Raw genomic sequence first — 24,230 nt, 5'->3', positions numbered from 1 at the left:
GAGTAATATTCCATTGTATATATATACCACAGTTTCTTTATCCATTCATCAATTGAAGGACATCTAGGTTGGTTCCACAATCTGGCTATTGTGAACTGAGCAGCTATGAACATTGATGTGGCTGTATCTCTGTAATATGCTGATTTTAAGTCCTTTGGGTATAGGCCAAGGAGTGGGATAGCTGGGTCAAATGGTGGTTCCATTCCAAGTTTTCTAAGGAGTCTCCACACTGCTTTCCAAAGTGGCTGCACTAGTTTGCAGCCCCACCAGCAATGTATGAGTGTACCTTTCTCCCCACATCCTCGCCAACACCTGTTGTTGCTTGTATTCTTGATAATTGCCATTCTAATTGGGTTGAAATGGAATCTTAGGGTGGTTTTGATTTGCATTTCTCTTATTACTAGAGATGTTGAACATTTTTCCATATGTTTGTTGATTGCTTGTAGATCTTCTTCTGTGAAGTGTCTATTCATTTCCTTAGCCCATTTGTTGATTGGATTATTTGCATTCTTGGTGTTGAGTTTTTTGAGTTCTTTATAGATTCTGGAGATTAGTGCTCTATCTGAAGTATGATTGGCAAAGATTTTCTCCCACTCTGTAGGCTCTTTCTTTGCATTGCTGATAGTTTCCTTTGATAGTTTTTAGTTTGAATCTATCCCAGTTATTGATTCTTGCTTTTATTTCTTGTGCTATGGGAGTCCTGTTGAGGAAGTCTGGTCCTAAGCTGACATGTTGAAGATCTGGACCTACTTTTTCTTCTATAAGATGCAAGGTCTCTGGTCTGATTCCGAGGTCCTTAATCCATTTTGAGTTTAGTTTCGTGCATGGTGAGAGATATGGGTTTAGTTTCATTCTGTTGCATATGGATTTCCAATTCTCCCAGCACCATTTGTTGAAGAGGCTATCTTTTCTCCACTGCATAGTTTTGCTATCTTTTCTCCATTGCATAGTTTTGGTCCCTTTGTCTAGTATGAGAAAATTGTATTTATTTGGGTTTGTGTCCGTGTCCTCTATTCTGTACCATTGATCCACCTTTCTATTTTGGTACCAATACCATGCTGTTTTTGTTACTATTGCTTTGTAGTAGAGTTGAAAATCTGGTATTGCGATACCCCCTGCTTCACTCTTTCTGCCAAGGATTGCTTTAGCTATTCTGGGTTTTTTATTCTTCCAGATGAATTTCATAATTGCTTGCTCTATTTCTGTAAGGTACATCATTGGGATTTTAATTGGAATTGCATTGAATCTGTATAGCACTTTTGGTAGTATGGCCATTTTGACAATATTAATTCTTCCTATCCAAGAACATGGGAGATCTTTCCATCTTCTAAGGTTTTCCTTAATTTCTTTCTTTAGTGTTCTGTAGTTCTCATTGTAGAGGTCTTTTACCTCTTTTGTGAGATTGATTCCCAAGTATTTTATTTTTTTTCGATGCTATTGTGAATGGGGTAGTTTTCCTAATTTCTCTTTCTGAAGATTCATCGCTTATGTATAAAAATGCCTTAGATTTATGTGCATTGATCTTATATCCCGTTACTTTACTGAATTCACTTATGAGATCTAAAAGTTTTCTCAGTTTTAAACAAGAAAAGTATTGATAGATATGACATAAATAAAAGCTCCTCGGGGTCCTCAATCATTTTAAGACTAGAAAGGGATCCTGAGACCAAAAGGGTTGAGATCTGCATCTTTAATGAAAACTTCAATCTGTTAAGCTAGAGGTTAAACCCCCAATTGGACCCTCATGGAAGTCCTGAAGCACAGAGGGCACATTCATTCATTCACTTCATGGCCTCATGATGTTGCCAACCTTGTGCCAACCAATCACACATCCAACCTGACTAGACAGATTTAGGGACTTGAGGGCCAGGTATGGGCTATAATGATTAATTTTATGTGTTGACTTGACTGGACTATGGGCTGCCCAGATTAAACATTGTTTCTGGGAATGTCTGTAGGGCTATTCTGGATGAAATTAGCATCCACATCAGTGAACTCAGTAATGTAGGTGGGCATGGTCCAACCAATTGATGACCTGAGTAGAATAAAAGGCAGAGAAAGGAGAAAATCCTCCCACCTTATACTTTTTTCTGTCTCACTGCTTGAGCTAGGAGCTCTCATTTCATTCTCTCCTGCCCTTGGACTTCAATTTACACCATTAGTTCCCCAGTCCTCAGGCCTTTGAACTTGGGCTGAATTATATCACTACTTTCCTGGGTCTCCACATTGCAGATGACTGATCATGGGACTTCCCAACCTCCATGATGTTGTGAGTCAATTTCTAATAATAGACCTCTGAACACCAATAAATAGATAACAGATCCTATGAATCTGTTTCTCTACAGAATTCTAATACAGGAGCACATATCCATACAAACAGCATTGCTACAGTTTGAGCCTCTGAATACAGACAGTCGTCTTTGAATGTCCTATACTATTGGAGACCCCACTGACTCTATGGAGTTGAAGGAATCATTTTAAGGGCTTGGAGGTTGTTTCAGTCCATCTTCTACTGCTATAACAAAATGTCTAAGACTGGATAATTTATAAAGAATAGAATTTTATTTTGGTTATGGTTCTGTGGGCTTTAAAGTCCAAGACCATAGTGAAGAAGTTAGGACGAGACTGGAAGGGAAGGAAAAACACTTAACTATTCTGCATCCCTGGAATGGTTCTTAAAGAAGGGACTCCAGAAAAAAATCCACTTTCAGAGCACAGGAGACTTTGCTAAAAGAAAGTATAAAAGGAGGACATTGGCCTGCATTCTAAAAGAGGGACCCCTTGTGACTCACACTCTCAACACCTAAAGCAATTCCCATTGTCCCATGAGAATATGAAAGGGTTCACTTTTCCCCTCTCCCTGGAGTGGAGACCACCAAAGGTTAATCAGGTCATCCAAAAGGCTATAGGATAAAGCACCCAGGCCAGATGTTCCCAGGGTACTAAGAGCCCAGGAATGCCTTACTGGTGGGTAACCAGCACCCTCCCATCTCAGTGAACTAAGATGATTGAGAACCACTTCCCACTCCAAGGTGCAGGGTCCTTGTCAAAGATCAATGCTCACATATGAATTCCTAGCCATTTGTGGCTGCTTAACTGTGTCTAGGTATGTTTTTTTCTCTACTTATAGAGCAGTTTGAATGTGTGTGCCTTCCTTCCTGTGTGGCAGGGCCAGGTTCAACTGAGTCTGGCACACAAATGTCACAAAGTCTGAAACCAGGCTCCACCTCACGCAGGGCCATGCTGTATCATCAAGAGGGACTGACAGGATGAATGCAAGGGAGCTGGTCGAGGTTCAGAGGATCCCTCCAGACTGCAACACGGAGGGGGATCCCCACCTCCCAAGGCCCAACCTGTCCTCCTCCAAAGCTTTCACTGTTGTTGTTAACAGTCCTCTTGGCTAGGCAAGGCCCTAGAATCTTCTATCAAGCTGGAGTCCACATAGGCCACATGGAGGCATTCCTCATTGAAAAATGGCAAACCCTTGTGAGCAGCTCCAGCTCTGGAACTGTGGACCCTCAACCCAAGCCATGCCTCACTGTGTTTCCCACCTTCCCTACCAGTGTAATCTGGCTGTAAATATCCTCTCCAGAACTCCCACTCTGAGTTTCCCCTAAGCAGGGGCAGGGATTAACACTCCCACGATGACCACCAGCCCCCGTCCCACTTCTCAGATAGAAAAAGATATTTCCTCAGTGTTCCGTGAAGTGCCACCCCCAGCCACCACTGGTTCTGAGAGTCACCCTCCCTAAGCCCCTTTTCTGGATATCCTGGGCAGCTGATCCTCTTCCTGTTTCAGACAGCTCTTGGGGCCTTGGCCCACCACTTTCAAAAATTTCCTGAGTGTTGGGGTCTGATTTAGTGCTGGATCAAGGCAGGCCCACTGCCTGGGCCTGAACTGATCATCTCGTACAGAACACCCATCAAGGAGGTGCAGGAAGCACAAATTCGCCTACAGTTGGCTTCACTGTGCAGTGAAAGTCCCAGGGTCTGTGTCTTTCTTAAGTGCATACCAGACACCTTCTGAGGGGGTGCCAAACACAGGACCAACCGTCCATGAGAATACCTAGTCTGGTCCATTGTGAGGCCCGTAGTCAAAGCTACCACCATTTCTCCTTGAAATACAGTTGGCCTTCTATATCCACAGGTTCCACATCCTCGGATTGAACCAAATGTGGATCGAAAACACTCAGAAAAAAAAACTCCACACCATGTACAACCACAAGAATGGAATCCTAATTAGAATAAGTTATACTCCATGTATGTAGAATATGTCAAAATACACTCTACTGTCGTGTATATCTAAAAAGAACAAATAAAAAATTTGAACTACACATGTAATTTTGGAAACATCAAAATGAGAATAAATGGGAAATGCTATGCTCAAAAAAAATACTCAGAAAAGAATTACATCTGTATCAAATGAACATGTACAGACCTTTTTTCTTTAGTCATTTTTCTCTAAAAAATACAGTGTAGCAACTATTTGCCTAACATTTATATTGTATTAGGTATTATAAGTAATGTAGAGATGACTAATTTGTGGAGGTTACGTGCAAATACTATGACATTTTATATAAGTGATTTGAGTATCTGCAGATTTTAGTATCTGTGAATATCCTGGAAACAATCACCTGTGGATACCAAGGGACAACTACACTATTATAACTTATCCCTCTTAGCCACAACTTTACTCAATCCAACCCTGTCTCTGTAGCAGCCGGAGGGTCTTTTGAAAATGCAAATTGGTGACTTGCTCTCTAGTGGCTCTTTTCTGCCTCTTCCATTGCCAAAAGACATGATTGGGTTTTTCTGCTATTCCAGGAGGAAGAGAAGAGGCACAAGTGACAGATCTGAGTACCAGCTACCCCAAGTTACACAAGCAAGTCCAACTAAGACCGGCAGTCACCCAACCCAGGCCAGCAAAAATCAGCCAGCCCCCTCTTAACCCCAAGATACATGAGCATGTCAGGCAGAGACCCACAGAGTTACCTTAGAAGAGTTGCCACAGAGCTCATCTGACACCTGAGTACATTCAGCTGACACCAGAGTGAGCCCAGCTAAAATCAACAGAGCCACCAGCTGGGGCTAATCCACCAAAATCAGCCAAGTCTCAGGCAATGCATAGACTCACTGTTAACAATGAACTGCTCATGATCTGGACAAAGCCTGGGTCCTGTATCAGGGTCCATACACCCTCTGACCAACCCCCATGTCACAGAAGAGCTGGTGGCCCTTGGAGCTGGCTCCATCAGCATCTTATAGCCCCAAAAGCATCTCTGAATAGTAGTGTCCTGAAGAACTTCTGTGTCATCAAACCCTTCCCTTCCATTCAGGAAGAACTGATTTAAATCCTGATTTCCATGCTCATAGTTGGATGGCAAGGAAGACATCAGGGCCACAGAACAGAAAGCTGCTCCATGAGAAGGAACATCAGCTAGTATTGCTTCACAAATCCACCCAGGAACGTCCCAGCTTTTGACGTTTGCGTGGGTTACAAGTGTGACAATACAGGCCAGGTCTCCATCATCTCAGGCTCCAACAGCCTGTCCTTGTCTCTGACAATGGAGTCATGTGAAATTTATCAGAGTCTGTGATGTCACAATATGAGCAGGGTAGGGTGGTATCTTTCACTGCACTGTCCCCTCTCTCTACCCCCTGTAAAATCTGGTTTGGTTCAGAATGGAATGTTCCCCATCGTTCTCTGCAGTCTCTGTGGGCAGCAGTGTCCTGGCAACCTAAAGCATCTCAGCTGTGAGTTCTGGACCACCAAGGGCCCACAGATGGCCAGGAGGCTCTCATCACACTGATCCTGCAGAGGCTGTGCCAGACATCAGCAGCTTTACAGGGGATGCTGAGCCAGACTCAGACCCCAGTGGCCTGTGGAGGGAGATAGTGAAAGAAGGAAAGAATAAACAAATCAAGGCATGCTCAACAAGACTACATCTCTTGAACACAATGGTATTGCTTAGGGGAAGTATTTAAACCCCTCTCCAAACTAATTCACCACAAGCATCCTTTTTGGATGATTGAAAAGTGTAAGGAGGCTCAGCCTTGGGGCCATGAGGGGGCACTAGGGCAGGGGCAACCCTATAGTCGAGATCCTGCCCCTTTCCATAGGCCCCACACTCACCTCTCCAAGACCCTGCCCTGTCCCACCCTCTCCTTCCTCAGGTCAAACTCTGAGTTTCAAAAACACTGCTTTATAATATATACTTAGAAATGGAACTGCCAGATCAGGCGTGGTGGCACACACCTGTAATCCCATAACTCGGAAGGCTGAGACAGGAGGACCATGAGTTTGAGGCCAGCTTCAGCAACTTAGTGAGGCCCTAAGCAACTTAGCAAGACCCTGTCTTCAAATTTTAAAAAGAGGGGAGCTGCGGATGTGGTTCAGGGGTTCAATCCACACTGACAAAAAAAAAAAAAAAAAGAAAGAAAAGAAAAGAAAGAAAAAAGGAAAGAAAGAGAAAAAGAAAAAAGAAAAAGAAATGGAACTGCCAGGTTGTAGGATATATTCAATCATTCTGGGTACAGAATGGTCAGGAGTTTTGTATCTGGCATATTCTTAGGTTGAGTATCTCATGTTGATCAACCATTATGAATTGCACATGTATCTCCTGTTTTTCTTTCCTTTTCTTTTTTAATTCTTCTACCTCCTCTGCCTCTGGTGGGACATTATTTTATAAAAAACTTTTCCACGTGGTCATAGTTGTTTTTCTCAATTTAGATTCTTCAAAAATGTTTCTGTCTACAGAGAAATTGACCTGAGAGTGAAACCAGTTTCTCCACTTCTGCTGACAGGTGGGGTCTGCACAAGACGCAGGCCTCTGCAGCTGAGAAAGGTGTTACAGCTCTTAATGGTGGTCTGTGGCCTCCAGTGTTGGAGCAGACCCCAGAAGTTCACCAACAATTTCTTCTTTCTACATTCTGGTTTTGCAAATTCAAAGAATGAAATCCACAGATGAGGATAAGTGAGTGTAACAGTAGGATTTACTCAAGTGTGGATAGAAACAAAATTCCCACAGAGTGATAGGTGGCCTGAAGAGTGTTGCTGCTTCAGTGTGATAGTCCTGAGGTTTTTATAGTACTTGGCTGAAATTATGCTAATCCAGGTTTGGAAAGGTACGAATGCTACTTGTTAACCATTGAATCTGAACTTTCATTCAGGTCTGCCCCACTTCGTTTTCTCATTGCCATCCTGCAAAACCAGCTTCCCAGGAGGTTGAGATGTATGGTTCATGGATGGAGGTCTGGGGATGTTTAGAGCTGCGGCACCCAAAGGGGGCCCATGTGTTGCCACAGGGTGACAGGTCAGCCTACCCTGGCTTGCTTCAGCCCTGGCTCAGCGTACCTCAGGCCAGCTCTGACGTGGTGGGCTCTGCTCACCTGTACTGCTGCTCTGCGGCTCCAGGACAAGGACTTGGCTTCAACAGAGTGATGACATCCATACACCTGCCACCTGGAATCACCCACTGTTAACATCCTGACAGGTGAACTTTACCTTATGTCATACCTACACACACACACACACACACACACACACACACACACACAGAGTTTTTCTGAACCATTTAAAAGAAAGTTTGTTATCATAATGCTTTACCCTTAAATAATTTAGAAAGCATCTCTTAAAAGTAAGGTCCTGGGCTGGGGTTGTGGCTCAGTGGTAGAGCACTTGCCTAGAATGTGTGATGCCCTGGGTTTGAGCCTCAGCACCACATAAAAATAAAAGTATAAAAAAAAAAAGTAAGTTCCTTCTCCACCATAATCACAATACTACTATCACATCTAGAGTGATTTCATAATATATATGACCCAAATTTTAAATTCTCCAATTTTTCCAAAAATGTCTTAGAGGTAACTAATAGTATTTGACTGTGAAGAGAAGTAGCAAGAGATTAGGAAGAATAAATAGGCTACAGATCAGTTTCTTAAAGACCTTATAAGTTGGGGAGTTTAGAATTTATCCCAAGTGCAGAGGGGAGTCTATTAAAGGGTTAACATAGATGTCAGATGGGCTAACAGCAAAGGTAAGGACTCGCATTTCCAAATCAGTCTAAATGACTGACTACAGCTTTCCACACAAGAGTATCCCTGTCCAGATTCACTGCCCTTGGGAGGCAGAGGTGAGTTTCTAGCCATCCCAGCTGCCCAGGTTCATGAGCTGATGGGGCTGCTCAAGTGGCATCTCTCTCTCCCAGGTCGCAGTGCTGCGGGAGAGACTGCAAGCAGCCGGCTAGAGGTCAAGGGTTCATTCTCATATTAACCAAATGCTCTTGCCAGGGGGAAGTAGACTGGGTAGATGACCTGAAAGGTGTCACCCACACGTGCCAGATCAATGCTGTGCTGTGTCTGACTTGTGGAAAGTTTCAGAAAGGATTCTGAACTGTGGGTTTGTGACTTTCGTCCAAAAGCATTAAATCCATTAGGCTAGAATCGATTTATCTCTCACTCTGATATGCGATCAGTCACATCAACTTGATTATGATGTGAGAAAAGGCATTGGGGAAATTCTAAAGTTAATATTAAAATCTTTTCCCTACCCCTTGCTTTTCAAAATATAGCCATATGAAAAGGTGCATAAAGTTTTCAAAAGTTGAAGTGTTGCATTTTACAGAAACACTGTATCCAACAGTGATGATATAAGAGGAAAGAAATGCAATATATAGGAATGAGGGAGTGTACTTTTAATTCTTCAGAAAGGAAATAGTTTTTAAAAGGAGCATACTTGTCAAAAGACATAATTACAACGATTTAGTCTAACAATTTTAATTGATTTTATTTTCAATGCTGGAATAAGGCAACACTTTTTTCCATAAAATAGGATAAGTATTCCAATGGCCTAAAAAGAGAAGTTTGGTTTAATAGACAGAAAAAAAAACTTGAAAAAAGCGGAAATGAAAACAAAAAGATTGATCTTTCAAAGTTCCTTGCAAGGCAAAGACAAGAGGGATAGAAAAATACAAAAATAACTGATTAGTTAACATGGAGTTAACTTCAGATTACCTTTTCTGTGTAAAGATTAGGACAGAGGAAACTTCATTATCATGCCCATTGAAACGGCCATTTTCTTGTTTGGAAAAAGTGACTACTTCTAACCCTGATTTCTTGGAAGTTCAGATAAACAGCTTAATTTCAGCTTTGTCACGTAGAACTTTAGCATGAGTGACTCCATATTTTATTTCTGGCCAGTAATTTTTATGTAACTTATCTTCAGTAATCATTTCATAAAGTTTTTGTTGTTTGGGGGGTGGAATAAAGACACCTTTACTTCACGAGTTACAGTGTGTATTTTTGTAATTCCCAAATATGCTGTGGAATTGTCCTCCAAAATTAATAGTACTACATAGATGCACACAGTGCACAATGGATATCTACCTAACTGCCATCACTTTGAAGGGATGAGATGTTACCACCTATTAAATATCAGCATGTTAGTAAGAACACATAGTCACCTCATCAGTGTTTGAACTTGTATTTCTTTGACAAACATCAAGACGTAACCATATAGGAAGCAGTGCCTAAGTGCCTAAATGTTTACAACCATTCAAAAATTAACAGTTGAAGCAAGAAGATTAAAAAAAAAAAAAACAGAAGGGAGGGCTGGGGAAATACTGCAGAATAAAATTGACCAAATTATGCTATGTCCATGTCTGAACATACTACAATGAATCCCACTTTTATGTAGAATTATAATGCACTAATTTAAAAAATAATAATAAAAGAAAGAACAATAGAGAAAGAGGGAGAAAAGGGAAAGAGGCAGTACCAAAGAGTAAGATTAATCAAATTATGTGCAAGTATGAATATGCCACAATGAGTTCCACTATTATGTATAATTTTAATGAAATTAATTATTGAAAATAAAGATCATAAAAGAAAAAAAGATTTTAAAAAACAAATCATTGAGTTTCCCACTAGACCTCTAGGAAGAATTAGAGTTCCTGAGAGGTCATCTTCTACATCTGGATGAAATCATCTCTCCGAACATGAATCACCTGAAAACATCAAAGTAAAGATAAGATACAGATGTGTGGGGCTCGGGTTGTGGCTCAGAGGTAGAGCACTTGCCTCACATGTGAGGAACTGGGTTTGATTCTCAGCACCACATATAAATAAACAAAAAATAAAGTCCATCAACAACTAAAAATATATATTAAAACAAAAAGATACGGATATGACTTAGGCCTGAAAGCTTTCTCAAACCAGGTGGAGGAATGACTCTTAAGTTGGGAAGCAGCCACACTGGGAATGTTTTCAAGTTCTTAAGCCAAGTACATTTTCCCATCAATTTTTTTTTTTTTTTTTGAGTGTAAAACCACCAAGAAGGGCTTTGTGGTCATGTCAGTGTTCTTGTGTTCAGAGACATGTGCCCAATTCACAATAGCCAAACTATGGAACCAGCCTAAGGGTCCATCAATGGATGAATGGATAAAAAAAATGTGGTGTATATACACAATGGGGTTTTATTCAGCCATAAAGAAAAATGAAATTGTGTCATTTGCAGGAAAATGGATGGAACTTGAGACCATTATGTTAAGCAAAATAAGACAGAGAAGGTCGAGAGTCACGTGTTTTTTTCCCTTATATGTGGAAGCTAGAAGGGAAAAAGGAAAAGAAAGGTGGTGGGGTGGGCTCTCATGAAAATCAAAGGGAGATCAAAAGAGTGGAGGAAAGGGACCAGGCAGTGGGAAGAGGGGAGGGAAAGGGGACATACTGGAACATGATATGATCAAACGGTATTATTATATTGTGTGCATGTACAGAAATGTAACAATAAATCCCACCATTGTGCACAACTGTAAAGCACCAACAAAAAATACGGGAAACAAAAAGAGACGTGTGCTGAAGTATTCAGGGGAGATGTGACATGATTCTGCAACTGATCTTTAAGTGTTTCACACACACATGCACACACACCCATTTACACCCATGCCTGTTCACACCTGCACATGTGTCACTGTGTGAGAAAGCAGATGTGGCTAAATGTTGACAAGCAGTGGCTGTAGGCGAGGATAGAAACAGGTGCTCCTTGGGCTATTATTTCAGTGTTTCCTTGGCCTGATATTTTCAAAAATTAAATTTACAGGAAAAGGAAAACATGAATCCCATAAATCCAGAATTATCTCCATCAGTGGAAGCTGGGCTTGGGGTTCATCTTCTGTGTGTTCTTATGGGCCATCCACCTTCCAGATCCTTCCAAATCCTTCCAAGGTTGAGCAATCAACATGCAGTTCTTGGGACAGGGTTTCTTCAAGTCCCCTGGGCTCCAGTCCTCTCCACATCTCAGCAACTTGCCCTCCTCACTGGGCTGGAGCCCTCCTACTCTTGGAAACATCCAGGGCCCTGGACGGCCAGATCAGCAGCCCCATCTAGTGGTGGGACAGGAACAGCCAGCGCTACCTACCCCTGGGGCCTGGCACAGCCCCGCCTCTCGCCCTGACCTGTCCTGGATCTTCCCCTCATCCTGAGAGGCAACAGGTGGTGTAGAAAGAACACAGGCTTTGGAGTTGGCACACAGCAGGTGCTCCTTAAATACCTGTTGAATGCATGCAGTCTGGATTCAAACTGAGACCAGCATTACTATGGTTTTGAGCAAGCTATTTAATATCCCTGAGCTTCTGTTCTCTTATCTGTACACTGGGACTAACAAACAGCATCTCAGGGGCTGTAGTGGAGATTGAGAGAACTTGCACATTTACGATGTGCAAGTTCCCAGAATACAGTAAGGGCACAACTAAAAGCAGGCATTTCTCAGCTGTAGTTGTTCTACACTAAATGAGGGTAGGTAGAAGCAGCTAAAGCCCCCAAGAGAAAGAGAAAGCGTTTAAGGGGGAAGCTTTGTGAGGAGTTCCTGGGAGCAGGCAGGGGAGAAGGGTGAAAAGCCTGTGACCTAATTTCAAAGACTCAGAGTAAGGGAACAAGATGGACTGAGAGTGTCCCTATTTCTACAACAAACTTAACAGCCTGCCACGGAGGCAGAGATGAATCTCGTTGTGTAGGGCAACAATAGCCTGGGCTGTGATAAGCCATGAAGCTAACTAAGCAAGGATTCCAGACAGCATTAGCCCCAGAGAACTGTCTACAGGCAACTAACTGTGAGGCCTGGGAGGCGGAACAGGGAGGGGTAAATGCCTTCAGTTAGATGGACTCTGAGCACTGAAGTGTGGGGATCAACGTCGCAGGACAACTCCCTCCAAGAGGCCAGGGAGAACTGTAGCAATGAGTTACAGAGGATTCTGTCAATGGCTTGCACAAACATAGCACAGTGGCTGCCAAAACCATGAGCAACGTGAAGCCACCCAAGTTGTTCTACATTTGAGCTAACAAAGCCAGGGTACAAAAATGATGCAATGGGGGAACAACAGGCTCAAACCAGTGAAGATAAAATTTGGCTGAAACACATAGAAAGCCCAAGATTCAGATTGTTGAATAGGGGGATATAGCTCAGTTGGTAGAGTGCTGGCCTAGCATGCAGAAGGTCTTGGGTTCAATTCCCAGTACCACCACCAAAAAAAAAAAAAGAGCTCCTCAGATTGTTGAATGCAAAGGAGGTGAACTCTGGGGAAGGACAGCTGCTGGGAGAGGAAACAGAGGAGTTGAATTTTCCTCAAACTCTGGGTCTTTCAGCTCAGACATCACACTCTAAAACCTAGATGTTTGATCTCACTTATCTTGAAAGCTCTGGGATACGAGGCACACGGAGAGATGTTGGTACATGTACAGTATGGTGACTAGAGTTGATACTGTCTTGTATGCTTGAAATTTGCCAAAAGAGTATACCTTAAACATTGTGACCACAAAATATTTAAAGGTAACTATGTGAGATAAGGATGCATTAATTAACTTGATTGCAGTAATCATCTTACCATATAGATGTGTATCAAGTCATCACCCTGTACACTTTGAACATATACAATTTTGGCAAATCATACCTCAATAAAACTGGGAGAGGAAGGTTCACATTCTTAAGCAATCTTTCCACTGTAGTATAAATTATTCTTGTTAAATGAAACCCAACAATTCCTGTGTAGGTATTAATATAATCAGTCAATGAAGAAGTTGGGTCAAGGCATGTTACATGGGATTCTTAAAGAATTACTATAAATAGTAGGGAACCTATGAAGGGGTTCCCACCTCTTCTTTAGTCATTCTGTAGAAAAGATCAAAAGGTCAAATACATTTGGAAAACTCTGGTCACATCCCACTCTTCTAGATTCCCAAAGGATTTTATCACATTTAAGGCTCTGAAAAGTCCTGCAGGGATGTATTTGGCCATGGATAACTTTGACACATTAATAAGACTGTACTTACAGCCTGCAGAACTAGTGTGCCATCTACTAACATCGGAAAACCCTGGCCCACACAACAAAACTGGCCTTTGCTGGATGGTTGTGTCTAACTTGCGATTTCTTAACTAGAATTCTCATCAAGATGGGTTCAAAGGCTATTTAATATCTTGATCTATGTCATTTCTTGAAGTCCTTGAGTGTAGTAATAAACTGTTAATCATCTGTTCTCTACTACATTCTGTACAAAATCCCATTTAACCCAACAATTCCTCTGTAGGTATCATTATCTCTCTTCTGCAGATAAAGAAGCAGTGGCTCAAGAAGGCTGGCAATTGCCACCCACCCCATTGGAGTCAGGATATAGACAGGAGTCTCCTGAGGATGTTTCTCTGCAATGCCTTTCCTCCAGAGGAGGCTAAATCCTGTAGCTGAGCCACCCAGTCAGAGTCCACAGCAAGCCATGGAGCTCTTGAATTAGGACTGGTTCAAAATGAGATATGTTACAAGCATAGAATACACACCAGATTTTAAAGACTTTGAGAAGAGAATATAAAATATCTCATTAATAATTTTTATATCGATTCATGTTGAAATGGTGACATTTGGATATATTGGATTACATAAAACATTATTCAAATTAACTTCGACAGTTTCTCAGTACTTTCATAATATGACCACTAAAATTTTAAATTGCATATGTGGTTCACGTTGTATTTCTTTTAGATGGCACTATCCCTTCTCTCCTGATCTAGCATATAGCAGAGCTTTATAATACAGTTATTTTGATACAAATATAGATTAAAGTCTTGATTTCTGAAAATACACTCAATCACCTAAGTTTTTGCATAATAAGTTGCAAACGGAAAGGGAAAAAATCCCACATACCAAGCTGTGTGCAATTGTAACTTGATCCTGAGCACACTGGTAAAGAAACGTCTAAAGAAAGAGAAAGATCAGCCTTTCTAGGGAGAAGTGTGTGAGGTCGAGGGCTAGAGGAGGCCAAATTAAACCTTCCCCACATGGCCCCGTGTTATGTTTTGGATATGAGGAGTTTCCCAAACAGCTCGTGTGTGGGGTTTTCCGGGAACCCCAGCCTCGGGCATGGTCAAGATGGCGCCTGACGCTGAGCCAGAGGCGGCCAGCTATACAGTAAACAACCAGCGAATTCCAATAATTGGCTAGTTAATGATGTGACTAGGGCATGCCCCCCCCTCATGCACCCGTCCTGTGCCTGCAGCTGTCCGCGTTTATCTTGTGTACTCTCCCCTGATTGACTGAAGTGTATATAAGCCTGGTGGGTGGGAGAGTAGGAGAGAAGCTGAGGAAGAGGGAAGAAGCTGAGGAAGGGACGGAAGAAGCGGAAGAACCGGCGGCGACGACGGGGGCGACGGCGGCCGCGGCAGCAGCGGGAGCGGAGCTGGAAGGAGGAAGTACGCGGGAGTGGAAGGAGCTGGGAAAAGGAAAGCTGAAAGTGCGAAGAAGCTAGGGGTAAGAGAAGCGTAGGAAAGAATCTGTGCACAATAAACTTCCAAAGCTTCAGACATTTGCCGTGTCTCTCTCTGTGGCCAGAGGGGACGCGACACTCGTGTGTTAGACAATGCAGGAATGTTGAGAGATGAGATTAGACTTTGAGAGCTGTAACTTCATCGCTGGCTTAATCCATTCAGTGGATTAATCATTTGAAAGAACTACTGGATGGTAACTGCAAACAGGTGGAGTGGCTGGAGGAGGTGGGTCCCTGGGTTGTGACTTGGATATTTTATTTTGTCCCTGGCTTCCTTCCCACTTCCCCAGCCCTCTGTCCCCTTCCCAGCTGCCGTGAACTGAGCGGCTTTCCTTCATCATGCCCTTTGGCCATGACGTTCTGCCTCACCTCAGGTCACAGCAATGGAGTCAGCCGACCATGGACTGAGATCTCTGAAACCATGAGACCAAAGTAAAATTGTCCTCCCCTTCTCTAAGTTATTCTTGTCAGGCATTTTGATCCCAGTGACAATGCAGTTGAGTACCACACTCCTCACAGACACTCCTTCCCTCATGCAGCAGACATACCCATTGGGCACTCTATCAGTCAGTTTCCAAAGATAACCAGCTTATAAAAAGGAAAAGGTTGATTTGGCTCATGGTTTCAGAGATTCCAGTCCATAATTACTTGGTCCCTTGCTCTGGGCCTGTGGCTGCATAGTATATCACGGTGACAGCATGTGGCAGAATAGGTCTGCTCACCCCCTGGCTTCCAGGAAGCAGAGAGAGGAAAGAGCCAGAATCCCAACATCTCCTTCTAGGGCACCCCTTCAATGGCCTTTCTTGCACTAGGTCCCACCTCCCAAACATTCCACCACCCGCCAGTGTCACCGCATGCTGGTGATCAAGCCCTTAACACAGACTTTTGGGACACAATTATCCAAACCATAGTAGGCACCCACTGCTCCTGGAGCCCCCTGAAGGGAAACTACCCATATACAGTTGAAGATGAAGATGAAGATGAAGTAGTCACAGTGTTTGTCTTGTGGCCCATTCTATCCTTCTGCTCACTCACCCCCAGTAATTGGACTGGGTGGCACATGACCAGAAGCTGGCTACCAATCTGTGACATTGTCTTCTAGGAAAATATAAGTCTGGTCCATCCAGTGCCTGCTCTTGGAAACAGGAACGGGGAAACATGGAAAGGGAGAAGTCGGGGGAAGAAGGGCAGCGGGCACTGACTGTGTAATAATTGGGCTTTCTTTTTCCCTATTTCTGAGGAGGTAGCCTCTACACCCTTGGAATTTCCTTGGTGGTATTCATCCCTTGGGCCACAGTTGATGGTTTATTCTAACAAGGTGGCTCAAGATGAGGCTGGTCACATCAGAAAGACCAACCATGTGATCAGAAGGTTGGGACTTTGAGACATCAACCTGAACTCAGGGTAATGGAGAGAAGCTAGGGGTTGAGACACATGGGCAAAGATTCAATCGCCCATGCCTACAAGTTGAGACCCCGATAAAACTGAATACCAAAGCTCAGGCGAGCTTCCCTGGTTAATGACACTTTGCATATTGTCACACATTGAGGTGCTAGGAAGATGTGTGACTAGAATGACAGAAGTTTCATGTCTGGACCCTCCCAGACCTCACACTAAATCACTTTCCTTTTGGATCTTATTTGTATCCTTGTGTTAAACTGCAATCCTGAGAATAGTGCTTCCCTAGGTCTTGTGTGTCACTCTGGCAAATGACTAAACCTGAGAAGGTAGGGGGAATCCCTGAATTTGTGGCCAGCTGATCAGAAGTGAAGGTGACTTGGAGATCCCCAAACTGTGAGTAGGTCCAAAGCAAGGGACAGTCTTACAGATGACTGCTCCCTTAAACTGTGAAGTTTGGCTCAACTCTGGGTTACTGGTATAAGAAGTTGCCACAGTAGTGTTTGCTGATTGCCTCTGTTATGGTTTGGATATGAGGTGTTCCCCAAAAGCTCCTGTGATACTGCAGGAAAGTTTAGAGGTGAAATGATTGGATTGGATTGGATTGGATTGGATTGGATTGGATTGGATTGGTGAAAGCTGTAACCAAATCAACCCACTCTAGTTTCCTAACTGTGGGAAGGTGGGGCGTGGGCAGAGGGTACAGGTCACTGGGGGCATGCCCCGGAAGGGTTCTTCTTCCCTGTGCCACCTTCCCCTTCCTGTCTCTGCTTCCTGACTGCTATGTCCTTGAGCAGCTTCTCTCTTTCATGAATGTTCTGCCTCATCTTGGGTCCAGAGCAAGAGTCAGCTGACCAAGGACTAAACCTCTAAGTTGTTCCTGTCAGGCATTTTGGTCACAGAGATGCAAATCTGACTAACACACCTTCTACATGGACACTCCTGCCATGCTGTTTTCAACAATACCTTAAAACATGATGAACAGCCAAAGCCTTGATTCAAATCCAAGCAGCCATGAGCCTCATACTGTGTGCTTCCAATGTGACCTGGACTTCATTCCAGTGTTTTTTGTTTTTTGTTTTTTTTCCTCTCTTTTGCATTTTCCCCCATTTGGGCTATGATTCTGTGATGATGTAGCCTTAAAAAAATACATGGTTCCAGTCTTCAGTTCCCTTCCACACTAAACCAGAACTCAGACCTCAGACCATGTTCCCACCTTCATATTTGATCTGCTGCTAATACTATTGGACAGTTATTTCGTAAAACCTGTTTTATTCAACAGAGTGAGGCTAACACACACAGAGGTACCCTTTACTAAGGCCCAGTCACATGCCACAGATTTTTGTACATATTATCTTACTTAATTCTGATCAAGCAAAATAGCTACTACGATTTGTGGTTATGGAAAGATCTCAGGGTCCTTGGGTGCTTGCCAAGGGCAAGCACCAGGCAATATTTAGGCCTAGATGGTTCCAAAATCCCTCTGTCTGCACCCAAAGGTCAGAAGTGTCCCCTGAGTCTTGCTACTCATCTCAGAAGCTTCCAAACAGGACAGCAGTGAGGAATGCCACCTGTTCAGGACAGTGAGGGAAGATGGGGAAGAAGCCCTCATGCTCCTATGATTCACACCAATGCTTGAATTATGGTCACGGCTCTCTCTGTACCAACTTCCCTGAGGCAGAATTATGTGGGTGTTGTTTGCTCAGGGAACCCCTGCTCCTCTGAAATTATCTATTTATGGAAATTTTTTCCACACCCTGGGTGAGGGTGTTATACATCTCTCTAATCTTCACCAAAAACCAAAATGTTTTTTAATATTGTTTTCTTCTTAAAAATTGAGTTTTACATAAACTATGTTCTGGCCATATTTTCTCATAACAGAAGTAATTTCAAACATCCCTGGGAGTCTCTTGAGTGGAGGTTGTCTTAATGACACATGCCAGTAGCAGCCACTTGCTTTTGCCCCCCTAATCTCACTTAAAATCCTAGTGACTAAGGCACAGGGGGGACCCAGGATGGGCTGTGGAAGCGATGTGATAATCCTAGGTTTTCACTAAGGGTGTAATTTTAAAATCCACGTATGGTGATATTAACACAACCGCCTACCACTTATCTGACATTTTAAAAACCCACACTGGGTCCCCAAGGAGGTCCCCACTGTAGGTCACCACACAGCTCTGATGGTCAACACTTACTCTTATGACTGTGGGAGCTCTCTCCGTGGAGATCCCTGCTGCTAATGTCCACCTCCACACAATGGCCAAAGTTAATCTGACTCCTCATCAGAGAGTCTGAGATAAAACAAGCCACCAGGGTGCTACAGAAAAGTTATTATTACATGAGCTTAATTATCCAATAGAGCCTTTATGTAAAACAAAGCATTTGGCAGTGACTAAAATACTTCTTCTGCTGCTATTTTCCATCCCTAGAGATATGCGGCATGGTGCTTTTGGTTAAGTCATCGTGTGTTATACCGGCCCTGGGACCCATCAAGGTCATTGCTATTCAAACTTCACTGCCTAGATCTGTTTGCTTTAAAAAAAGACACTTTTTGCTTGTAGGAGGTGGGAGTTGTTTTTCTCGTCATTCTGTACACTGCCTTGATAGAAAAATGTTGGTGATTGAGAAGAAGAAACATGAGGGAGAGAGTCAAACAAAAAAGGCCTGAGAATGAATGAAATTGACTTTCTAAAATGAAGGCACAGCTCGGTTGGCACCAGTGTGGTGGACATGAAACCCCTTCCACTACAAGACACCTAGAAATGCTGAATAAAAATATGTAGGGGTGTGTGTGTGTGTGTGTGTGTGTGTGTGTGTGTGTGTGTGTGTCCCCTTTGAAATGCGTAGAAGGCCAGAAGTTTGGAGAGAGTGTTAGCTTTCTATCACTACCCTAACTAATTATTCCACAATTAACTGCTTAAGACAACACAAATTTATTTTCTTATAATTTGGAGGACTAAAGTGCAATGCTGGTCTGACTGGGCTGCATTCTCTGCGGGACAATCAATTTCCTAGTTTTCTCTCTTCCACGGGCTGCCCACATTCCTTAACTCACGGCCTCTTCCTTCAACTTCAAAGCCAGCAACATTGCATCTCTGACCATTCTTCAGTAGGTGCACCTCCCTCAAATTCTCTTCTGCCCCTCTCTTCCCTTTGTGTGGACCTTTATGATGGCCTGGGGCAGGTCCAGATAATGCAGGGTAGTTATTCGATCTTTCTTTTTTAATTATTCAATCTCAAAATCCACTGATTAACAACTATAATTTCATCTGCTATCTTAATTCCCTTTCATTATGGAATCTAATGTAGTCACCAGAGACTAGATGTGCACGTGTTAGGGGTGAGGAGCCTGACTCCACATGGCCACCTCAGACAGGAAACTAAAAACCAAGAATGTAAGTGGGGCTAACACATTGACTGTCTCAGGTGAGGAAGTCAGCAGTTTTCCAAGTCAGCTTACATTCCACCAACCATGAAGGCAAGACATGCAGCCTAGGCTCAGAAAAGGGGAGTTAAAACTGAGATTCCCCGCAAAGCCAGAACCAATAAGTGCTCTACTCTCAGAGAATGAACAGAAGGCTGTCCACTGGTGAGAAAAAGTATGTGTCTTCTTGTCTCAAAATGTTCCCATGAGAATACACAGCCATAGGCTTGCCCAGGAATCCCACTGCTGAGAAATAAGAAAACAGCAGCTCCAAACTGTCAACATCCTTGAGGCAGCTGGAAAATCAAATTCAAAACTCCTTTGGAGGAACACATCCTCAATCTGGGTTACACAAACGAAGCCCCAACAACAGGGATACATAACCAAACCCCAAAGAAAGCAAGGAAAACATCCATTGTGAGTAAGAGTACAAAAAGACAGCAAGCCAAGGAACTAGACTTCTAAGAACTCCAAATAATAGAATGAAGAAGCAGATTATAAAACAATTACTCTTATAATGATTAAAGAATAAAAAGAAATATTAAAGCATGATATGAGAGAAAGATGTTATGAAGATAAAGACCAGGTAGGTTTGCAAAGTAACTAAATGGTGTTTATAAAATTGAAAAGAATTATTGAAATGGAAACCTCAATGGACATATTTGATAGCAAATAAAAGCAGATGAAAGGAATAATAGTGAACTGGAAAATAAAATTGAAGAAATTTCCCAGGATGCCACTCAAGAGAGATAAAGAGATGAAAATTGTGAAAGCAAAGATAAGATCCATGAAATACAGAATGATATCAACTTATATTTAGCACATGGAGAGAAGGGCAATATTCAAGAAGATAATGGCTGAGAGTTCTCCAGAATTAATGAAGGATATTTGTCTGCCAATGTAGGTAGTATAATGAGCTGTAAGATATGTAAAAATGATGAAATTGGAGAACTTTTAAACCATGGACAGAGATAGCTAAGGAAAAATGATAAATCATCTACAAATAAGAACAAACTGACCACACACTTCTCAATAGCAGTAATCAAGTATTTTGGCTATTACAACAGAGTAATATCTTCAGAGTGCTAAGAGAAAATAGCCACCATTACAGAAGTTTATAACCAACTAAATTATTCAGGAATGTGACCTCTAGATATAATTACAAATACAGGAAAAAGAGGAGATAGAAAAACATACTAAATGATACTATAGGGATGAGATCAGCAACAGAGTGGAAAATTCCATAGGACAACTCAGTTTCTTCAACAAATGAATTTCAAGGAATTGGGGAAGGGGGAAGAACTCCAAAAGATACTTAGGAGATAAGTCAGTTCATCCAGGGGAGAAACTAAAAGAATGGGAAAGAAATGTCAGGCAAATAAAATAAAGTTGAAATTGCCAAATGAAAGTCAGATAAAGATAAATTTTAAGGCAAAAGTATCTGGAGGGGTAAAGAGAGTCACTATAGGTCTAGGGATATAGCTCAGTGGTTGATGGTTGCCTAGCATGTTCAAGGTCCTGGGTTCAATCCTCAGTAGAGAGAGAGAGAGAGAGAGAGAGGCACTACATAAAAAATGGAATATTTACCCAGAAGATAAAACCAGATTTTATTTAAATGCACCTATAATGTGACTTCAAAGTATATTAAGTCCCCAAATTTGACAAATCCACAATTATACTGAGAATTTTTGACATGCCATTCTTTCATAATGAATAAGCATGAGACATAAGTTGAGCCCTACCTCCAAAACTTAAGAGTGTGTGCATTCTTCACAAGTATGCATAGAACATTTTCAAAAATTAACCCTGTACAAGGTCACAAAGCAAATCCCACCAAATTTCAAATAATCAGCATCAGATAGACAGACACAATACAATCAAATGAGCAATTTACATCAAAGGAAAGTCATGGTGCTAAGAGACAACAAAGGCGAAGTGAGCAATATACCCCCCCTGGCTCTCAGTGGCTCTCAGGAACTCTCATTCCTCACATTGCCTCTTCTAGGGACAGCTCTGACCCTTATTTAACACAGACCTCCACATCTGCTGCTAGAGTCCAGCTATACCTGTCCTGTCCTTTAGGCCAACTCCGGCCAGCTTCATGTGGCTTCCTGAAGGGCCTTCAAAGAAGAAATGCAAACTGGGAAGGAGTCATGGCTGAGGCAGCAGGACAGTTACATGGACTATCTCATTTCTGCCAAGAAAGCAAAGGCTACAAATGGAAAGGTGGATAGCAGGGACCCCACATTCTCCCTCCCCCATTCCATCCCTGAGGACTGCCTCCCCTTAAGATGAAAGAGGAAGCCAGACTTCTGTGGCTTGGTCTGTGGTGTACAAAGCAGGGTGCCCAACTTACACCTGAAAGAGTAAAATGAGCAGATACAGTCCACAGATAGTGACAGGGTGGCTGGCCACATGGGGAGTCCTTGGGAGGAGAGGACAAGTTCTACCCAAGAAGAGAGCTTGAGAGGGCCTGTTCTCTGGATGCTCCAGGGAAAAGGGGACAATCATAAGGAGCCACCAGAGAAGCAGCACAGCCTGTTTCTTGGGAAGTAGGATTGAAGACTCTGTTTAGGAAAACCCCAAAAGAGAACTCCAAGGAGGGAGAGTTAGCTCTGCATCCATGTCCAGCCAGCTGAAGAGACTCAAGCCAGATATCCATTGGATCAGTTGAGGGGAGTCTTCTCACCTCCACTGTCCTTCTCCCCAGCTCCAAACTAGATGACCTAGACATCCTGTGACAGACATCAGCTCAGGAAGGGAAGAGGGGAGCGACTGGAAAGAGAAGATGCCAACCATGCCCGCAGCCCTCTACGGGCTTCTAACCTCAGGCCACACTGAGCAGAGGGAAGTGAGATGCTCGGCTTCAAGTGAAGTACTGAGACATTTATTTACACCAAGCAGGATGTTTTCCTCATTAAATAAGAGTGTGATGGTAGCTCAAAGTCACTGGAGAACTTTTTCTTTTCTACAAGTGACATAAGATGTTTTGGAAACTGCCCAAACTTTCATGCAAGGTTGAGGAAAGACTGCATAGCCTAGAAATGACAGGTTATATTATTTTCACTCGGCTCAGAGACTGGTGATGCTGACTTAGTAGACATTTGTGGCTGGCCAACTCATAGGCCATCACCCTCCTTTTGGTCAGAGTGCCTGTCAATCACAGGCACAGCTAATAGAACGCCTAGTGGAAGGGAGAACTGGAGCCTGGTTGCCCAAAAATCCTGCAGTGGAGGTCCAGGGACCTACTTTCTTGATGATTGGCTATTCCTTCAATTCAATCTATGACCCAATATCTCTCTGGTAAATTCCTTTTTACTTAGCATTTGTGTTAGTCAGCTTTTCATTCCTGTGACCAAACCTGAAAAGAATAAATTAGAGGAGGGAAGTTCATTTTAAGCTCATGACTTCAGAGGTCCATGCCGACTCCACTGTCCTGGGCATGAGGTGAGGTAGAACATCATTCCAGAATGGTGGAATGATGATGGAAAGCTTTTCAGTTTATGGCAGCCAGGAGGCAGAGAGAACAGAGCCAGGGAGGAGCCAAGGACAAAATATAATCCCCAAGGGCAAACCCTCAGTGACCTACTGCCTCCAGCCATGACCCCCCCACACACACAGTGACCACCCAGTTAGTTCATTCAAATGATTAATCCATTGATGAGGTCATAACTCTCACAGTCTAATCGTTTTACCTCTGAACTTTCCTACCTTGTACAATACATGAGCAACACCTTATATTCAAACTGTAACACCATTAAGCCCAAGTTTTCAATTCTGTGAATATTTCAATGAAATTGACACAGGTACTGGTGATGCACACCTGAAATCCCAGCAGCTCGGGAGGCTAAGGCAGGAGGATTGCAGGTTCAAAGCCAGCTTCAGCAATTTAGCAAGGCTGTAAGCAACTTTGTGAGACCCTGTCTCAAAAAACATATATATAAAGGGCTGGGGATGTGGCTCAGTGGGTAAGCACCCTTGTGTTCAATTCCTGGTACAAAAATGAAAATAGTTTGGAAATCAGAATCTCAAGTTTATATATCCTTTATATATTTTTTCACGTGGAAATGTATATTATATTTTATGTACTTTTTTCAAAAGCTCTAAGTATTTGCCTATTACTTTTCTCAAAAGGATAGACCTCTCAAATAACATATTAATTATTTCAACATTACCATAGCAACTTTGCTGACAAAATTAAATTTTTATAGGTGTTCCACATCCGGGATGATAGAACAAAATGGGTTACATAGACCTGTCTGTTGCCTGCCCCCACCATCCTGATGGGTGTGCCTCCCTTGGTCATGAAACAGACTGCAGCAAGGCCTCATGGTGAGCATTTCCATGCTCTGGTCCCAGTCTTGCACCTGTGTCCCATGCCTCACTGATGACCCATGGCCAGTAACAAGCCCTTTCTTTAACCAGCACATTTTTAAAATGGAATTTGCCCCTAGGCAAAGCATGCCCTCTGCAAGCCTCACCACAGCCTATCATCTCACACCTAGTGGTCTGACCCACTTAAGTGGTTCACAGGTCCTTGTCCTGACCCTCCCTTTCCTTACTTCTTTCTCTGGATTTGTCCTCTGCTTTGCCTTCTCAGCTGCAGAGG

This window comes from Sciurus carolinensis, chromosome 3, assembly GCF_902686445.1.
Source record: "Sciurus carolinensis chromosome 3, mSciCar1.2, whole genome shotgun sequence".
Taxonomy (NCBI): Eukaryota; Metazoa; Chordata; class Mammalia; order Rodentia; family Sciuridae; genus Sciurus; species Sciurus carolinensis.
The sequence above is the reverse complement of the archived record's forward strand: the minus strand, read 5'-3'. Positions refer to the sequence as shown.